Raw genomic sequence first — 20,268 nt, 5'->3', positions numbered from 1 at the left:
ACATAATAAAAATGCATATTAGGACACTCTGGTGTACAAGAAGAAATATCAAAGTATCATTGCACTTTCTTTTCTTCATGTGTGGGTTTCATACCCATAGTAGCTGAGCATCCAGGATGCATGTTGCTTTTTCAAGGGAGCAGTGAGAGGCCTAAGCAACAGAACAGATGATTCTTTTAAATTCTAATTTCTGTGACAGCATACACAGTCAGCATATACACAGTGAGAAATGCCCCAGCTTCCTCCTCCTTCCTCTTGTTCCCAAGCTGCACTAGGTTGTACGAGATTCCTACGGACTTCAGTGGTTTCAGTTTGGGCTACATTCTTTCTGGAATTTTGTAGCATTTTACAGTCCACTCTAAGGCGTTGATTTACCTTTATTGTTTCTCTTCTTGGTTTTTACTTAATTAAATCCAAGCATTTAAATGGTCTTTATGCCATCACTCTTAAAATACTAGAGTGCTATTTTTGCTATCATTACAAACCCAATTGTTTATTTACTTGGAATTTAAAAATAAAAAACCTTCACATACAACTCATCTATTCTCTCCTGCTCTCAATGTATGGCTAAACATTTCTTGTAAATATGTACATACAAACTTTAATTTTCAAAGAATAAAATAGTAGGATGTTTCTAACAACATACAAAGAATAAAATGGCTTCATAGAATTGTGCTTTTCCATCTACGAAGATTTCTCTCACTGGTCTGAGATGTACTGTGAAGAGTTATGCATACCAAGATAAGAGACATCTTGGATGTTTATATACATATCTATGCTGAAACCGATAAACATGGAGTTTTCTGGATGTGACCATAATGTAACCCAACTGTTCAATTTTACAGAAGATTAAGAGTAAGGTCTACATATTAGATTAGTTTCAGGTTAATAGTTGCCTGGTAGTTCACATAAATATGAAACTATTTGTCTGTAACCATAGCATTCAAAAGCTAATAATCATCTAATCTCACCAAAGATGGAAAAGCTCTGGTAAGAAGTATGGAAGTAGATTTTTTGCTTCCCACAGAGAACTCCCCGTCGTAGAGCATCTAAAACCTCACAACCACACCTATAACAATAATCCGAAACAATCACTATATTGTTGAAAAGGAGTGGGGAAATTCTGTCATGTGACATAACCATATATACGTAGTAGGGTGGAAAGAAAAGACAGCTCATTTCAGTCAAACTAAGCACAAAGTAAAATTTCACAAGCTGATATTTCTGTAACCAACACTATTACTTAAACATAAGCAGTACTAAGGCTTGAACTAAAGCAAATGCATCTTTCAGTTCAAGTTGCAGAAGAAGAGGTGAAGGACATCTGTTGGGATCACTGAACCAGAAAAAGATGGCCTCTGTGACATCCCAGTCTTAGAGCATCTAGAGTACTCATTGCATGATTAAGCCCAGATTGTAAAAGACCACTGATGATGATAAAAAGCAAAACTAAGGATCTAATATTTAGATGCCTGGAGCACCATTCACTGAACTGAAGATAGTAACAATCATGGTGCTCTGCAATTAAGCTGTTCTGAAGTTTTTCATACAAGTCACCACAAAATTAGACCATCCAGAAGTCAGACTAATTTTCTAGACCTCTCCTTCAACTAATGGTTATCTACAGCTGGGAGCAGGTCAGCGTAAAATACAACTTATGTAGAGCTGGGTAGAAAACTATTGTTTATTTTTGAGAAATTGAAGATCTTGCCCTATATAAAATTCAACCTGGCATATTTCTACTGACAAAAAAGTCAAAATTCAAGTAATTACAAATGTTTCATTTGAGCACTTACTCTTTTCATGTTGAGGACTGAATTTTAAAAATAAATTTTAAAAGTTCATTTTCTGCCAAAAGATCCAATTTTGAACCTGGAAACCAGAATATCATGTATGAAAAGTTTTAAATCAAAGCCAAATCATTCTAAGAAAAATACATGTTGCATACATAAACAAAACAGAACTTCTTAATGAAATATTTATTCAGAAAAATAAATAAATCTACTTCAGATTGCAGTATTTTCAGTGAGGTAAAAGTGATTAAATTTGTGGTAGCTACATACAGCATTCCTTTCTCAGTAAAAGAATGGAGAGGTAGTATTGTATGGTGACTGGTTAATTGTATTATCTTTCTATATACACAATAATAATAAATACCCATATATCCTTAGTCTTAATGCATACAAAATTTTTGTAAACTTAGTTTGGTGTTTTCCTAGGGCAAATATTTCAGCACTGATTCAGCATTCCCCAAATTTGTCACCTCTGTTGTTTTCTATAGGGCAATTGATGGACAGGTTCCTCAAAATCTTAATAATCCAATTACTAACAAAGCTGTTGCATTCATAGGTTCTTATTATTTTATACTCCCAGTCAGGTACATAACTGCTGATTATTTTATAGTAATGAAATCAAAGAATGACAGATCTTTTTACTGATGTTCAGAGAATTATTCATTCTTATTAAGAGATTTGCAACATACACAGATTTTGTATTTAGTAAAGCTTAGCCTAAAAATAATCAACAAAATATTAATCCGCATCTAAATGTCATTGGGAATGTCAAAGAAGCTTTTGAACAGCAAAAGCACAATCTGCCTCACGTGCCTGAAATCCCAGGCAGGGTTGAAAAAAATGTAATATGAGAGTATATTTTTCATCTTCCTGTGAAAGTGCCAGCACATTTAAAACTATCACTCATAACAGTAAATCAAAATCTCTCAGTATTGCTTGTTGAAACAGGCTTTCAACATAGAAGGTGAACAAAAAGATCTTTTAAAATAAGTTTTAGGGATTATATAAATTGTCTGAACACTGCCACGGACAATCAGTTTTAATAGCATATGTCCGACAGCCTAGTATAGTTACTTGCTGTTCTGGGAGCCTGCCAAAGGAAAAGACCCATCCAGAAATTATGAGGAAAAAAACCTCAAGAGAAAACTGATAATAACCCATAGCTTGCATTCTTCTTTATCTATTCTAAAGCCTTTCTTTCAGCATCCATCATCATAAAACCAGTGTTCCTGACACAGCATGAATTAAGTCTTCATTTTACTAGAGAAATACATTTTTAAAAGCCTGAAATTCCCTATCTGTTGACAAACTGTATAGTAACCCATTCAAGATTTATCCTACTGTGCCACTTTCCAGAAGAGCATCTGAGAATTATTAATGACATAAGCATCACTGAACTACTGAATGATATAAGACCTCCTAAGCCTTGCAGATAGAGAACAGCTAAACAGCAGAGGCCACAGACCAAATCAGCAGGAAACCTTACAGCACAATTAATATTTGCTAGAATATACTCCTGCTTTAACTTCTAGGAAATGTTTCACTGGAGGAGAATATTTGCTAAAGAAGCAACTACCTCCTTTTTCTAAACAATTTAAGTGAACCTTGTATCTGACAGACATGGGCAACTCTGGTTACCAAGGGTTTATTTTGCTATGTAATAAACAGCTTTGGTGAGACCAGCTTGAGCAGTACCTATCTGGACTCTTTGTAAATAAAGCTGTGCTTTCTCAGGGCAGACATGGCACAGGTATGTTCTAACAAGCAGGGTTCTGGTTCAACCACTAAGAGAAAGTCTTCAACAGCTAATAGCAACAGGCCATGACAGCATTTCAGACCCTGAGCCCAGAGCCCAAGAATCCAGCACACAGCTAACAGACAGTTCAGCTTTAATGGGACTCACAAGTTGGTGTCTTCTCTTCCTGCTCCCACACCTTCACTGCTCCTCACATCGCAAAATGCGGCCTTACGCCTTCTCAACTTAACTAGCAGCATGGGGCACACCCTCCTTATGAGCGTTTTTGTAGCTGCCTACACCCCTTTACCAAATCTACCTGTTTGTCAAAGTTAGGACTCCAACTAAAGCTGAAACTGAAGAAGCCTTTGAGCTTCTTATAAAAGGAGAATTTATCATGGAATTTTAAAATATATATGTTGAAGTAGTCTGTGACATAAAAAAAAAAAATCAACTTGCCTCTCACAGGATCTAAACATTTTAGGACTCTTCTTTCTTGGCATTTTCGATCTTTTTCTGTCTTTGCAATTTATGTCTGTAACACAACATTTTTAGGAACGCTGGCATGTGGAATTTTATGCTTCTATTTCCTTTTATATAACACATCTCATATTCTAACCTATGCTGGTTTTTCACTATAGCTGAACACTCTTTACTTGCTTTTACACAGCTCTTTTCAGATTTTCCAGTAGTCAGTGGCTGTAGCCATTCAAACAATGCATTTTAAATATCTGCAACAATAGGAAAGGCTCTGCAACAGTAGGAAAGCACATGTTCTTAGGCAAAAAGCATACAGGAATACTGAAGTGTCACTTTAAAATAACATTAGTTTCTGGACAGATGTGAAAGAGCTTACTTTCATATTAGTCCATGTAAGCCTACATAATCTCCTAAAAATCTGGGATCTAAAATACACGCATCATTGCATACTCATTTGACAACAAATTTGGTAACATGCTTTGGTTTGCTATGGATGACTGAAATGTTGAAGAAACTCTGTACCCCAACAAGCTCACAGAAAAGTACAATTTATGGTGAGATGTGAGAAGTGCTCTGTATTCGTCTGATGGCTTTTACAGCACAGTGGATATCAGCGTACTGGATATGAGTGGTAAAATGCCTGTTGATTTTAATAAAATCTAAGTTACACTAACGATGGACGCATTGAATCCACAACCCTCCCTGGGTACTAGTCCCTCTGGGCACTGTCATTTCCTGGTATTCTGTGTACTTCCAGATGTGAAAGCCCCACAAACCAAAATGTTTATATCTTAGTTTTCGTAAATTATGCTTTCACAAGTCCAGCTACTGAAATCTACATTAATTCAGCTCTGTTTTTATGTAGCAGATGTTTCAATGGGACTGGTCTTCCCAGTCTGCCTAATGTTCTCCCCTTAAGCCAAAGGTTCATTTATAACCGTCCAATCTCACATCCTTTAGATGTCAAGCAGACTGAATAGAGGCATGCTTTTCCTAGAGGACAGAGAAGTGGTAAAACATCTCAATAAATGAAAGAAATTACTGTGAACTTCCAAGGAATGGCAGACATTTCCTATGACTTCAAACTACTTAACGCTGCTATTTATAGAAGCTACTCTGATGTTAAGGACTTTTCAAGGCTGATAACGGTCTGGTCTGGTAGAAGGATGTGCACTGCTTGGAACCTGGCTGTAAGTTACAATGAAGTTGGTATGAGTTGAACCTTCAGAATTTATATTTTACAGAATAATGACAGTTTGCAATATTTTTTTTAAAAATCTTAAAATCACATTAGCTTCTATAAACAACCCTGAAAAGCAGAATTCTAGTAAAATCACAGCTATGTCTAAGCCACTTCTGTATCTTTTATTCTCCCTGTCTAGCATAAATAATATTAAATACAAAATACCTGGTTGAATGCAGCAATATTTCCTTTTCGTTATTACTGCCCAGTGTTAAAGCTGAATATAAAACATTTCATTACTTTAACACGCACTTTAGGCTTCAAAAACCAGTGCATTTAAAATAAACCTTTGCTGAAAGCTTTATTCCATGTCTCAGCTGTAACAAAGTCTAACACAATAATATGCATGAGATCTAGAGGTTCAGTACAAAGATGAGTGTATCTTTTATATACCCACAGCAGGAAGATAGCTATTTCTGCTCCTGTCAGAATGATTTATTCAATAAAAATGTAATGTACGTTTTAAAATGCACCAATTGTTTTCCGCATCTCAAGAAATAGCACAGATCTTAGGAAATTAAGCAAATGGACTCCACCATATATATTACAACACTAGGCATTTTGGAACAACAAACTGAATCTCTGGGAAAAAATTAAATATATATATATATTGCAAACAATCTGCTTTTGGTGCATTAATTAGCAGAAGAAATTAGCTACAGGAAATTTAAAAGCTGAAGTTGAAGTTTATGCAGGAAGGTTTTGAAAGCATGAAGTACCAGGGATAAAAAAGACGATGACAGACAGGGTTAAAAAAGTTTAAAAATTCTCTGTGTTACACTTTTTCATAAGCTATAGTGAATAGTAAAAGTAGTACCAGCAATGGATAAGGGACTATCTATAAGGTTCAACACTCTTCTCCAGGGAGACAGAATTTTTGTATTCTGTTCCCACCTGATACCTTATCTGAATCACTTTTTCAACCTCTTCCCTTGAGTACATTTTTCTAAATTATGACAGGAAGAGTGGAAGTAGTGTAAAATTTATCATGAAATTTTAAATTTTCAAAACTAGAAAGTTTTGTTGTCTTAATTGCAGGAAATGCAATTGCAGCAGGAAAGGAACAGAAGAGAAGGAAATGGAACATGGTCTCTGCCAGCTTTACAGAGCCAACAGTAGTGTGGCAACTAGTACTGACACTATGAATACTTTCAGGATGTTCTCATTCATTGTAAAAATTTTGCAGCGATACTGGAAAAGAGCAAACAACAGTGTCAGGAGAGGTCACAATAACCATATGCTCTCTAATGAAGTTTTGTTTCATGCTATAAAACCAGGGAGTCTGGCAAAGCACAACTCAAACGGCTATGATCACGAACTCTCACTTTCATGTTTATACCCTCTGAACTAGATTTTTAAAAAAAGATACTTTTCCCCCAGAATAATAGCCTTTGGCAGCATCTGGAAGAATGACACTGCAGTGAAATCCATAACGTGGACTGTGAGCAGATATCATGACAAGATGAGAACAGAGTCTTGCAACAAAGGAAAGTGACCACACACAGTGATAGCTTGTGAGGATGAAGCAAGCACTGCTAAGAACAAAGAACAATGAAAACCATAAAATTATGCTATTTCCTCATCCAAATTTCTCAACAGCTTAATTCAAAGCCCCTTCTTATAAGCTGGTAATTAGGAACGTTTTAATTATACGTTTGTAAGATGAAGGCAACCATGATAAAAGGAATCACAAGGCCAAGCTTAGACAACGTAGATTCTACTAACATGAGATATATTTACTTGCTCATTTTATACAGACCTCTCTTCCCGAACCAATGTGGATTTACGACCTCTGTAATCGCATTTAGCAAGGTATTGTGTTCAAAGTAATAAAACCAGTTATTTAGTAGGGTTTACCAGGCATACAGGACTTCTACATCACAGCTGGGTGAAGTCAGGATTGGGGTGTTTTTGGTGTCTAGGTCAACTTTATACACCTACACATAAGTACATATAAATGCACATTCTCTATATTGTTTGAAAGGCCAGCACATGCCCTCAATTTTCTATTCTCTTCACACTGTCACGTAAAAGGTAAAGTCTGGTGCGTGGCTGAAGGAGGCCCTCCCGTTGAGTCACGAGGTTCAGAAAGGACCCCCTTGCTTTCTAAACTCCTTCTCAGAGAGGAGCCTAGGTGCGGCTAGGTCCAGTCTTAGTCCCAGACTTGGTCAACGGTTTATGTCTAAAGGATTATATATATAACCACATACCAGAGCCAACATTTGCCTGTCAGAGCCCCCAAAGGACTTGCACTGACTCAGTTTTGCAAAGTTGAAACTAATAGAAAGTTTATTAAAGCGACAGATGTAAAGAGTTCGGAATTGTCATTGATAAATGCACTTACTGCAATAGCGCTAACATAGGACTATGATTATAATTATAATGCTAGCAAAATACTGTCCCGGGTATACTCACCAAAAAGGTGAGATCGCAATTGCTTACCAAGAAGGCGTCTCTGTCTTGGGTGGAGAAGAAGGCACACAGCCCATTGACTGCCTCTTCAGGGTCTTCAATTTCTTTTCTCCCCTGCCGGGGGTATCTTCCTCAATATCCATTACACTCCAATCTTAGCTGTTCCCTCCCGGGGTGGCGTTTAACATGATTTGGGTGGAAAGTACTATAGGCATATATGTTTAGCATGTACTCCTTTTAGCTCATTATCATATTTAGGGATGTCAACTTTAATATTCATTTTGCAGATAAGGAAGCAAAAGGTCTCACTCCGGGCACCATGACCTTCAAAATTCTGTGTAGAAACCATCTATCTTTTTATTCCGCATTCTCTAGTCAAGACAGGGCTGTCTTGCCACCATAAGACTCCCTCCTTCAGCTACTTCTCATACCAACCTTGCAGATCTCCATCCACAATGTTTCTATAAGAGATAAGCGGACACCTGTGTTTTTAACCTCTTAGATGCAATTCCCACACATACGCGTGTATCTCATAATACACGGCTCGTATTTCTACTAAGATGGATAGATAGGTGAATCCAGCTATCCTCCATCAGCTGTATTTCTTCACGGTCACCCAAAAAGGGTGTCTAGTCTCTACAACTAACAGCACAGTCCTCTTCCTCCATTGTCATTCATTATTACATACAGGCAATGGACACACATGTTCAGATACTGACCTGCATAGCTTAGGCATGATCCTAATGAGTTATAAATACATTCTGGGGAGTCATCAAGAGGAAATCAGAAAGGTGCATTACCCAATAAAGTGAGAACAATCGTAAAACCATACACATTTAGTCACTTTAAAGAAATTAATGCATTTCCCCAGACTCCTTTTGTAAAATCTCTATCATCCAAATAAATGACCTGTGAAATAAACCTCTATCTAGATTAGTCCATAACCTTCAAGTCTTTCCCCCACCAAAATCTCTTGAGTCTTTAACAGGACCACATCTCACTTACAAAGCAATCTTTAAGCTTCATAGTTCTATTCCTCAAGGAACATATCACAAAGAAACAGTACAATTTCCCCTTTATTTCCCTTAGTTTTAGGAAATACATCACAGGAACATCCAAAGCACTGTTAGACTGTCAAGAACTGGTTACCATTGCAAAATGCAGTAGTCTGATACTGAAAATATCTTCTCAAGAACATGCTTCTCCTACCCTATATGCTTTATGTAAATTGAATTTTATATTCTCTGCCTTTTTTAATTGTGTAACTACTGAGTCAGTTTATCCCCAAACGTAACAGAAGTTACAAAACTGCAGTCAGTATCCATAACAACTTATACCTTGGTGTGTATTATTCAGTCTGGAAAATAACGTGAAGTGGAAGCAAAAACACCACTTCCATACTTCATTTCTCATATGCCATTTCTTGATAACATGGTGTATTGTTATTCCAGATACGTATTTAATTACTCATAATAAAATCTTCTATAATTTACATGAATAGGAACCACATTGTGCTACAATATGTAACATAAATTGCAGTATTTTACTTTTGTAACATAGACATGTTACTGACTGATTGGATTCTCACATTTGGACATCAGCCTTTAATCTCATGCTTCATTGACCAGAAAAGTTGCATTTATTCTGGGCTTCCTAATTGTGATATATCTGTCTGATAGTATAACAGTCAGTCAGACTCACCTGATGCTTAAGATTTTCCCATATGAAATGAGGCCTGAGGAAATTAAAGGCATCCTGTCTGTGAAGTGTCCTCCTCACTGCGTCCTTTAGATGACATTCACAGGAAAAGTAGGAGGTCAGTGATCATTTGTGTCTTGTGATTCCATGTGAGACATGTAGAATTACTGATCTGTATTACACCTGAGTGTATAATGAAAAGTAAAATGTTAGCTTCCTTGAATTTTTGTGTGGCAAATAAATATTTAATGAAATACTTACGCAAGAAGCATCAGAAGTTTCTAAAATAGATAGAAGACTTTTGGTTTAAAAACACAGAGTAAAATCCCACAAGCAGAGCCACTTGTAGGTCTAGCCATAAGTCAGCACAATTCCAGATCAAAAATGTCCCAGCAGGTACATTTTCAAGCTGTTGTCAAGCATTACTGCAAGATTCACTGTAATGTGGACCTGCTGCAAAAAAAAAAAAAAAAAAAAAAAATCTTGTCATCTGTAATAACAGATATTGCAGGGCCTAGGTTATAATAGCTTTTTGGTTTTTTTTCTTTTCATTTCTAATTTAGTTAAGGATTCCTAATTTAAAAAAAAAAAAACAAAACCACAACACACAAAATACCCAACCTCATTCTACTTCTGCAACTGATAAATTATTGGTACTATATTGTGAAGTTGTTCAAGCTTATCAGGGTTGCATAAGAAAGCCAGCTGCTAAATTACAAAAGAAGATAAGAACACAAAAAATCCTCTCCTAAAAATAAGGAAAGTCACCAGACGAGGGAGAGAGAGCAGCAGAATCACCCTTGTACTCAGAGAATTTATAATCAATTTATAAAATGCATTCAAACATTCTGTTGGATTTGTAAGGGTTACAGTAATTCATCCTTTTTTCAATTCACATTTTCTGCATTTGTCTCCAGAATTTCATTTTTAATACTAATTAGGAGATGACTAAATAAATATTCAGTCTCAGTATTATGTTTATTGCCTTTTATTTTTTCTTCATTAAAAAAAAATTTTAAAAAAACCAGTTCTTTATTTTAGAATCGAAATTCACCTAATTGATTTTCTCCAGACTCCTTAGCATTTTTTTAGAATATTCAGGTACTTGAGTTTTGTTGGCACAAACAGAAAACAAATTTCAAAACTGAATGCGTGAGATTTCATAGAAATAGAATGGCAAATTCACACACACAAACTAGTTCTAGAAACACTTGCAAACTTATCCAATGAATAAAGTTCTACTCTTTTGCTCATCTGAAGAGGCACATCTAAGAAGCACAGCATAATTTTTTTAAAATTTGCAGTCCTTCTTTGAGATAAAATCTCAGAAGACATTTTGGCAAATAAACATGGACACTTAAGAAACCATGATCTAATTATTGATCTTGCACAAATAGAAAAAGACTACATTAATTGTATAAATCATTCATTCCACAAGCGATAGGCATAACTAGGATGACATATATTGATGAATTTTGCATTATCTGTTCTTTAGGCAAACTAAAATGTTAGGTTTTAGTATTTATATGTAATTCCACGTAATGCTGCAATTCACGTCTCTTTATAACATTAAAAGTACAGTCACCACTACTAAAAAAGGAAAATTTGCTAGCAGTTAGCACTCCAAAATTATTAAGAGGGAGAAACCCACTAATAATTTAGCAAACAGTAGATTGCTAAATGTCAACTTTTCCATGGTACCCATCTCACTTAAAGTGACATGGAAGCAAAAGAAGCATCTCACCTTAGTTTCGAAGTACCTGTTAGCAAGAGAGTCTGTACATGAATGGGTTTACTTTTGATCTTAAACGTTCATTTGTTTCGTATGTATCAGTCAGTAGGTTCACAGAAGAAACAGCCAGCCACAGAGATCCATATCAGAAAACAGGCCATAATAATACTAACTTCTCAACAAGCTGAAGGGTTGTCATAGGCTTTTTGAGACCTTAGGCAAGTGTATACCACATGCATGGATGTAGGATGTCCAACGCATCATTGTTATACACATGGGGAAACAAAAGGCTTGCTAGACCTGCCAGGCAGATCTCCCTGCACGCAGCGGTGTGCAGCGTGGCACAGCTCACAGCTCTCCCTCCATCTCACACATCCAGCAACAGATTTGCTGTGCCGGCGCTGGGGGGGTGAAAATAGAGAAGAATGCATTCTTGAATGTTAATTCATGGTTTGAAAGTGTTGCACTATTTCTTCTGAATAATTTAAGTTTTCCTTGCCTTAAAATGGCACTGTGGTCTATCACCTCACCTGCTCTCAAGTACTGGCTCTGGACAGCCCCCATCTTCACCACTGGTCGTCACACCAGACAACTGGGTGGGTAGGGGGAGACAGCAGTGTAATGTAACCTGTATTTATGTGAACCCCTGATTGCAGACTTCCATTCAGAGATTATTTTTTTATATAGGAATGCAATTTGAAAGTACAGATCTTTAGACTTCCACTGTAAATACAGAATTACTTCAATGGGGCAACAAAAATTTTTTTATCAGCTGAAGTCCTGCCCTGTAACTCCTACAGGATTTATAGGATTAAATTCCTAGTGTCTTTTTAAAGTCTCACTGCCATATAATTCTTTACTTTTAATCCTCTTTTTTCACCTTCTTTCAATCACAAAAGTTCCCTTAAACCTATGCAAATATATTTTGAAACACAGATTAGTTCTCTCATGTTTAATAAAAGTCTACTTAAATTATTTTTCAGCTTTATCATTGAATATTGTGAAGTCTTCCAATGAACTAAACGTATGTCTATTCTATTCAAACAAATCCATTTCAACATTAACATTTTAAGGACTTATTTAGAATATAAACAATACACACACTGAACACCCAGACTTTGTTCCACAGAAGCAAAACGAAACATTGTCCTTTGACATATTCCCTGTTGTATTGCACATCAGAAACATATTTCAGTTCCTTCATTGTGTTTTGCATAGTATTATCCATAACACTTTCCCTGTTCACTTTTCACGATTATTACAGTCAGGCCTCACTCAAACGTAGAATCAACCTGTCTCACAGGACGTCAATGTCTCTGGCTATGGAAAGGGCTGAATAACTCAAAGGACCCCAAGTCTTATTTTCATTCCTAAACTTGCATCACAAATCTGGAAATTATTTCACACGTGAGCAACTTCATAAACCTTTACAATTTGATTAAACCTGGCGAGATGGGATTTGCTGTGCTGGCAACCAAGCAAGGCCACTTGTGCACCAACACCACGAGGCATCAGTGCTTCACGGGGCTCCCAAGATGGCCGCCGCCACCACCACCACCAGCACTTGTACAAGCACTCCTCCCTCCTCACCAGCCAACAGGCTGACGCAGACCTCCAGAGAGGTGACTGGTGCACCCTGACTGGGTTTCCAGTAGGGAGACAGGTAGACACAAGGCTGCAGCTCATATTTTGCATTTAGTCAGCAAAGCAGCACAGTATTAAATGATTTCTAGTTAAAGTCACATTCTAGTTCTGGTTTTATTTCCAGCTGTGTCAGAGAGATCTTAAATTCCAATCAATCTGCTTTGATAGGATTTTATTTTAAATTCAGGAATGTATTCTTATTTGGTCTTACAAACATCTCCCACTTTTTTCTACTTAGAGGGTCTATATTTAGAGCCTTAAATACTTGACTATCACCCTATTAAAACAAACAAATCTATAATCATTTAAAGACCAGTTGGAAAAAAAAAATTCCTCAGTGTTCTGGACTGCTAAAACCTCTGTACAGCTACACAACTTCTCTTTGTCTCTCAAAAAATTGATTTTCAGGTCTTTGCCATGAGCCCTTGCAGTGCTTAAGACAAATGGATTGTATTCTTGAATCCAGCCCTCAGGAATCTTACTTCAAAATAAATCAAAACCAGAATCATTCTTTCCTGCAGGCCCACCAAAAATCTGGATAGAAAAATAATTAACAGCCTCACAAAAATAAAGTCTAAATTTTACATTAATAGACCAATGTATAGAACACTATTAGCATGTTTATAAACAATTAAATGGAAAGTGCAGATAACAGAAAAACACAAATAACCCTAAGGTACAAGGACAGTCATCACCAAGTAGGTAAAATTAACTAATAAATTACTGTGCAAAGTTGTCATTTAATGTGTAGCTGTCAACTGCTTCAGTTTCATTTTGTCTAAGGTCTGGAAAATTAGGTCAAGATTAGTTTCTGCAGATTAATTCAGAGAAAACTGTTGTGATAGTCACAGACTTTCTGAAAAGTGAGCATTTTCTGTGGGGTCATTAAAATCCTAGTTAGAAAAAAAAAATCAATTTCTAAGTTCAAAACAAAGTAGAACATTGAACCATAGCTAACCATGTCTATTTATATACTTACACATATAGAAAGTTCTCTATATAGGTGCATATATACACATTCACACTTAAATACAGTATACAAGTGATTAACCATAGATTTAGTGACTCATTTGTCCTCCCACAGATACGTGCGGGTTATTAATGTGCCTGGGCTAATCCTTTCCTCTCTTCTATACTTGTGCAACTCACAAGCTGGGTCAGTATAGCTGGTTCATTCCTTCCCTTGCATTACTAGTGTATTACTGTGCAAAGCAGCTACCTGTTAGATGAAGTCTGAGGCTGCTGACACCTTAGGGGCTGACATCACTGACATTTCCCTGCAGTTACACCACCATTGGGTGGGCCCTGATTTTCTGCCCCATCTCTTGAACACATTAAAGCCATTTGCTCTAATTTGTTCCAGGTGGCTGTGGTCCTCCCACAAGGTCACAAATGGGGACTATAACTCACCATGCACATAACCACCCAGCTCACCTGCCAGGGTCCCATGACCAATACAACTTGTTTACTAGCAACTGCAAGAGGCAGCTGCATCGATTTCTGCCTGCCAGGAGAATCCTATTGGGGACTTGAATTTGAGCACTTGTAGGAAAAGATATAAACATTAGTATGGGGAGGAGGAACATAAAGGGCATATTTGGTATTATGGGTATAGTAACTGATTTTAGATTTTTCCTTATACTGTCAACAGCACTCTGGGTTGCTTTTAGTGCATAGAGACTATATGTTCAGTTCCTTTTGCAGAATGCAGCTGAAAGAATGCAAGAGCTTTCCCTGAAAACTACAACTTTAACCCATTATTTCCTGCATTTCTAATGTACAGGAGCACGTAACTGGTTTTATTGTATTGTGTTACTTCGCATGTCCTTGCAAATTCCCATTCATTTCAACTAACAATGGCCAATAAATCAGGCCAGGAGCCTGATCTGACCTATGAGCTTGCCAAATTTGGCTGCTGGGTGGAGGGGTCAGCTAAGAAAGCTAGCCAGAGAAACAGAGAATTTGGTTGACATTGAGCAGGGTTTCCTAGGAAAGCTACCATTCACAGGAAATGTCGCTATACTGGTTTGGCCTATCTACCTGCCTGGGAATGAACAAGGCCCTCAAGCATACAAAGGCTGGTCTGCCACAGCTTACGTTGTTCATGTTTGCCTCTAACTTTAGTTTCAACTTGCATGTTTGAAGCTCCTGAGTTGTTTTAGCCATGTTAGATCAGATTTCCTGGCTGTGCTGTGAATGCCATTCCGTTTTCATCCAAGCAGGTGTCTCTGAGCTCTTCTTGACCCAATCAATTATAGAACTTATTTTTCTTGTGGCCAAGCTACATTTTTCCTTTGATCCATTTAACCAGCCTACATTTGCTCTCTGTGAGATGAAAAGCAGAGCCATAGCTGGGGGCATTTATTTGCTCTATGACTCTCTGAAAGAAAATAAGTTGCTGTATTTCTTTAGCACAGGAGAAAGGAAAGAAAGGCCCACACAGCTTCTGAGAGCACAGGAGAAAGTGATCAGAGCCAAAGGGCACTGTGCTCCACTTTTTATATATGCAAAACTTGGGGCAGTGCCACACACCCACGCACTCACAGAAAGGTCCTGCTGTGTGCTGTTAGGAATAGTTGGTTATGGAGGGTGAGTCAGTGCAGATGATCTGTCCAAGTTTTTTCTATGCATAATATTAACTTCTACAGAAATATTACACTGATATTCAAGACTAGGGTTTGTTGGTTTTTTTCCTAAATAAAACTAAATTCATGAAGAAGAGATGATCATGCCTTTCTATTGAGAATCAACATTTAAGCCAGTAACTTTTGGCACACCACCAATCTATCTTCATATCTCTGTTTTATCATTAGTTATACCTTAGTCCAAATTCTCTGAGTTTCTGAGATCTGCACAAAATCCTTGTCTCACCACTTCCCAGAGCATTATCTGTCCCTTGGAGGCTGCCAGTTCTATACTACTACCAAGCACCACTTTTTAGAGACTGTCTAAGCCTTTTTCACTTTATCATAATGATGTTGTCTTCACTGCCTCAGCACAGGTTGCAGCATCTACCCCACTAAATTAAAATTTCAGCAATAGTCTCAGATCCAGCTCTGACCCAGGACAGTTAGATGTAGTCTGTTCAAGAAACTAGTCCCTTCTTTGGAGCACCTCATAAAGCACAACTGCTGCTGGTGGTCTGTACTTCTGGGAATTAAAAAAAGGTAGTAGATACCCTAAAAGCTAGTCTTTAAAATGTACATGTAGGTGATTTTTCACACTTGAATAGGGTGTTAGAATCTGAGGATGTAATGTTCCATTTTTTCCAATGTATGACATCAGCAAGTACCATAGTATGCTTGTGTGCTCATCTAATGCAGATGAACATGTACTGGCTTATGTAAATCACAACTCTCTTCATTCTGAGTTAAAATAATGATGATTATGATAATGTCACTGTTCTGGTATTTGATTATGAAATGTTGTTAACTTCAGCCCATATCTGTGTTCAAAAAGAAACAATCTTACAAAAATAATTTTACTTCCTTCAACTTTTTTTTTTTTTTAAATTCTCTCTAGTAAAAATGAGTTTGACACTCTTTTACTCTGGCCATTAGACAAAACCCACTTTCCTCTTGTGTGAGAAGCAGTAACGGGTCTCAAGTTCTGCAATGAGCTGTAACAAGGTGATGAAGACGCAATGAAGAAACAGGCCCAAAATTTCAACACTAGTAGCTGCAATTTTCTGTAAAATTTGTAAGCACTCAGTTTCCTATTTCAGATCAATGCATAAATTATAATTTAATTTTATTGTGACTTTCACTATGTTCCCAAAGGCACTCAGAGTTGTAATTTGCCATTTTAGTCTAAATGGAAGGAGTACATTTTGCTCTCGCTTAACCACATAACCTCATTGACATCAGTGAAACAATGCAGCATGAGACCAGCACAAGTCTAACTGCAATTATAGCGTGTGTGTATATATATAAAACACTGTATTTACTATTTATGATACAATGACAACATTTTGAAGTGAGAGGTCAAGGCTGATCTTATTACATTAGAGCATAAAAATAAATTTGTTCAAAGGAGCAGGAATAATATATTGCATGTAACTGAGTTCTGCTTTAGCATATTTCATTTATTAACATTTCCATTTGGTACTCACTAAACCATCAAGTTAACGAAAAATGATAATACACTACCATAGTGCTGTGCTTCAGGTTAAAAGATGGCTACAGCATGTTGTTGTTCTGCTGTTTAATTTAAATCAGGTAATATAAAAGGAAATCTTGCGACCTTTCTTGGAAACACTTTCTATAGAAAGAGAACACATAAAGGCATACTATGTAATTAACCAATAAAGCAGTGTTTCAAACCGAATGTTAGAATACTAAATAAGGAGTGAAATTTAGGCTTGCTGCAACTCCAGTGAAAGGATATAACTGCTTCAAGCTCTGCAGGCAATCTTTAGAGGTTGAATTTTCACCTCCCTGCACCCACATTTTGAAGAGCATGCCCAGCAGCCATTTCACCTCCTCCTCACCCAGCCCTCAAGTCCTGTTCTGAGGGAGGCACGACACTGCCTTAACAGCATATCATGGATCACATCCATATCAAAGCATCCACAACACAATGGTTTCATAAAATCACCCAGAATTCACAAGTTCCACCCTTACAAAGTCCCCAACTGCCAGACAATACCGTAAACATATAAAAATATCTGCATAGGCATTTTACATTACAACTTGGCAACACAAAATCACAGAAATTATAAATAATAAAGTCTCTGTCAGGCTTCGGTGACGGGAAATCTGAAAAAAAGCCACTCACAAGGAACATTCTCCTCCATTCCTCACACAGACATCTATTTAGCTGGTGCTTTCCAACAAGGGCACAGGAGAGCACGGCCTAAGAGTGAGAAGAAGCAAGAAACAAGCCATTCCACCCACCACACTTCTCAGTCACTGCAGGGTGAAGATCCCTTTGGGAACCAAAATTTAGGAGGGGCTCAAAGCAAAGGTAATTAATGTTCTGTGAGCAAAAGGCAGTGATGCAGACTTGACAGCTCCTGCTGCTCCAGCATACACAAGGCAAGTCCCGTAATTGGGGATCCACAGCTTTGGGGGATTTGTCTTTTGCCTATGCTACATCACTGATGCAAATCCACATGGAGATTTAGATTACTTTGTTCTCTCCCCATGCTTTCTATTAAACCATGTTTGCAGAGGATTAAAACCAGCTGATAAGTAAGGCTCCAATGATAACGTGAAACAAACATTCAAAGTGCTTTAGATAATACATGCAGAATTTAGATCCATTTTCCTCAGACAGAATCAGAGGAATAAAGCAGGTCACAGTAAGGGCAAGTCAACTGGCAGACACAACCTCAACTGTTTAGGGCAAAAGAGCATTTTGCCAGCAGACATTAAGCCTTCCCTGCCCACCCTCTGCGTTGGGGCCACATGGTTGTGGCCGTCTACAAAGAGGAAACAGAAGTAGTCCCGGTCTGTCTGAGAAACACTAAATAAACATTCTCCACAGCTTCCACTAGTTTCCAGCTTTGCAGCCTTCACCAAAAAACAAGCATAGTTTTAATATTCTGAAAAGCAATGACACTTTTTTTACTAGCAAGTTAGAAAGTAAACCCAATTAACTACATAGCCATACCATCCTTTCTCTCCATCCTGCAAAGTTGCCTGGCCCTGAAGAGGAATTTTAATTCATATTTTAAAATATGAAAACTTTAAAAATATGAAAAGTTACATCTCAAGTCTGGACTTTAAATAATGTTGTATTCTGAAGTATCATTATTTCTTTATCAGAAGATTTAAGAAACAGGTATCCAATGGCTTAGTGTCTTGGGAAGAACACTTGGTGAGGGTTGCTCACTGAATTTTGCTCCAGCATAGTTCTGATTGGTTTGAGATGCAAAAAAACAGGTTGCAATGTGATAAAGTAGGACTCTAATTTTGATTATTGAGAAAATAAATGTTGCTCAATCCGCCTTTGACAGAGATAGCAAACATTGCCAGCACAGTTGTGAGAAAAGTGTAGAATGGACTGGCATCTCTCCTCCCAAGTTCATGACCAAATGGTGAAAGCGATGCAAAAGATTGTAGGAGGAAAGGCCTGTCAGCTCACTCGCTACAGCTGACTGCAAGTGCATGATAAATTACATTTTCTGATGTTTTCCCAGACTAGATTTAAAACTCTGAAGTGATTGGATATAATCTATTATTGGAATAACAACATGAGCATCATTAGAGAAGTGTATTTCACAAAATTGAAAGGTTTAAAAAGCACAGCTACTGCATAGAATATCTGCTACTTTATTTGGCAATCTATGTGCAGATTTGTCACTTGTACAGCTGTCCCTAATAGGGTCATTTCTATAGCAAGTGTACGGGGGTTTGTGCTTGAGGATGATACGAAGTTTGCAATAGCACTCCAAAAACATTCCACATTATAAAATCACTCAGCAGAGTGATTTGCTTGCTATATGAGGTGATTGGATAGTCTGCTCTGAAAAGCTCAATTTCACTTCTATTGAAAAGCCGTGGCTTTCAAAGTGCTTAATCTCCCTTCATGTATGGAAGATGTGTCATCTGGTCTGCCATTAATGTTCTGGAGAGGGTAGAACTTATTTTTTCTTTAATCATTGTCATAAAATTCACAAAACCATTTGTTTCAAACTACTTCAAGTTTGAGATTCTAAACTAAAACTTGATGGCAGAAATGTCAGTGCTCTGCTCAGACATGGCAAGGACATCTGGAAGCTAGGACATTTGTTTAGTGTTCCCTATTACACCTGTCCTATATGGAGGTTCATCAAATTAGTAGCTCACAGCAACTAAAACCGATCAGCTTGACTTTTAGCTGGTGACACATCTCCCCTTGATCCCACTGGCAGCAGCAGAACTTTCAGTGCTTAACTTCACAGGCTGGAAGAACAAGAGTCTAAAATGAAGAGAACTTTTAGCTCAAAATAGAAAATTTCAAATAAAATGCTCTAAATAAGTACCGGAGATATATTTGTATTAACAAGCATTTATGGACAATTATTTCTACTATTTATGTCCTGTACTACCTGCCAGCATTTTCTCAAATGAGATCCTATTAAATCAAGTTATATCTCTGAACTTAAAAGCTCACAGTCTAATGAAAAAAAACCAAAGCCAAGCAAAGCAAACTGCATAAAGCTATAACTAGCGACGAAAATACGCAAGGTAAGAAAGATAATAGGAACTAAGTAATGAATTTTCTAAGTAAGACTCAGTTTGTAGTGAGAGGCAGCGCTTTTATGAGACAACATTATGTAGCAGACAAAAGAGCAGACATGGTTTTAGGCATGCAACACCAGCAAGGCCTGAAAAAGCAACCACAGACCTCAGCCTAAGGACAGCTTGCAAACAATTCTCCATATTTAAATTAATTATGGTAATCATTTATAAAATCTGAAACGAAAAAGCACCTTTGGAGAAGAAGGGAATGTTAGCAAAAAGGGAGATGATTAGGTCCCATGGGGTAAGCTTGACAGATAACCTATTAATTATTGTCTTTGGAACACCAAGGGTGTCTTACACAG

At 37.3% G+C, this 20,268-nt stretch overlaps 1 protein-coding gene across 5 annotated transcripts in view; it reads left to right on the top strand.

The window, feature by feature from the left end:
- Window positions 1–20,268, top strand: part of B3GALT1 (beta-1,3-galactosyltransferase 1) — a 324,178-nt gene that overhangs the window by 276,290 nt on the left and 27,620 nt on the right. Inside the window, exon 2 of one of the 5 annotated variants that reach the window (XR_012836132.1) lies at window positions 6,290–10,561. The exons of the other annotated variants lie outside the window; for them this stretch is intronic. The gene's annotated coding sequence lies outside the window, so the exon portion shown is untranslated. Of the gene's footprint in view, window positions 1–6,289; window positions 10,562–20,268 lie in introns of those variants that run through there. 5 annotated transcript variants of the gene reach the window in all.

Source organism: Balearica regulorum, chromosome 6 (genome assembly GCF_011004875.1).
Source record: "Balearica regulorum gibbericeps isolate bBalReg1 chromosome 6, bBalReg1.pri, whole genome shotgun sequence".
Lineage (NCBI taxonomy): Eukaryota > Metazoa > Chordata > Aves > Gruiformes > Gruidae > Balearica > Balearica regulorum.
Note: the sequence above shows the minus strand (reverse complement) of the source record. Positions and strands in the feature narration are given on the sequence as shown.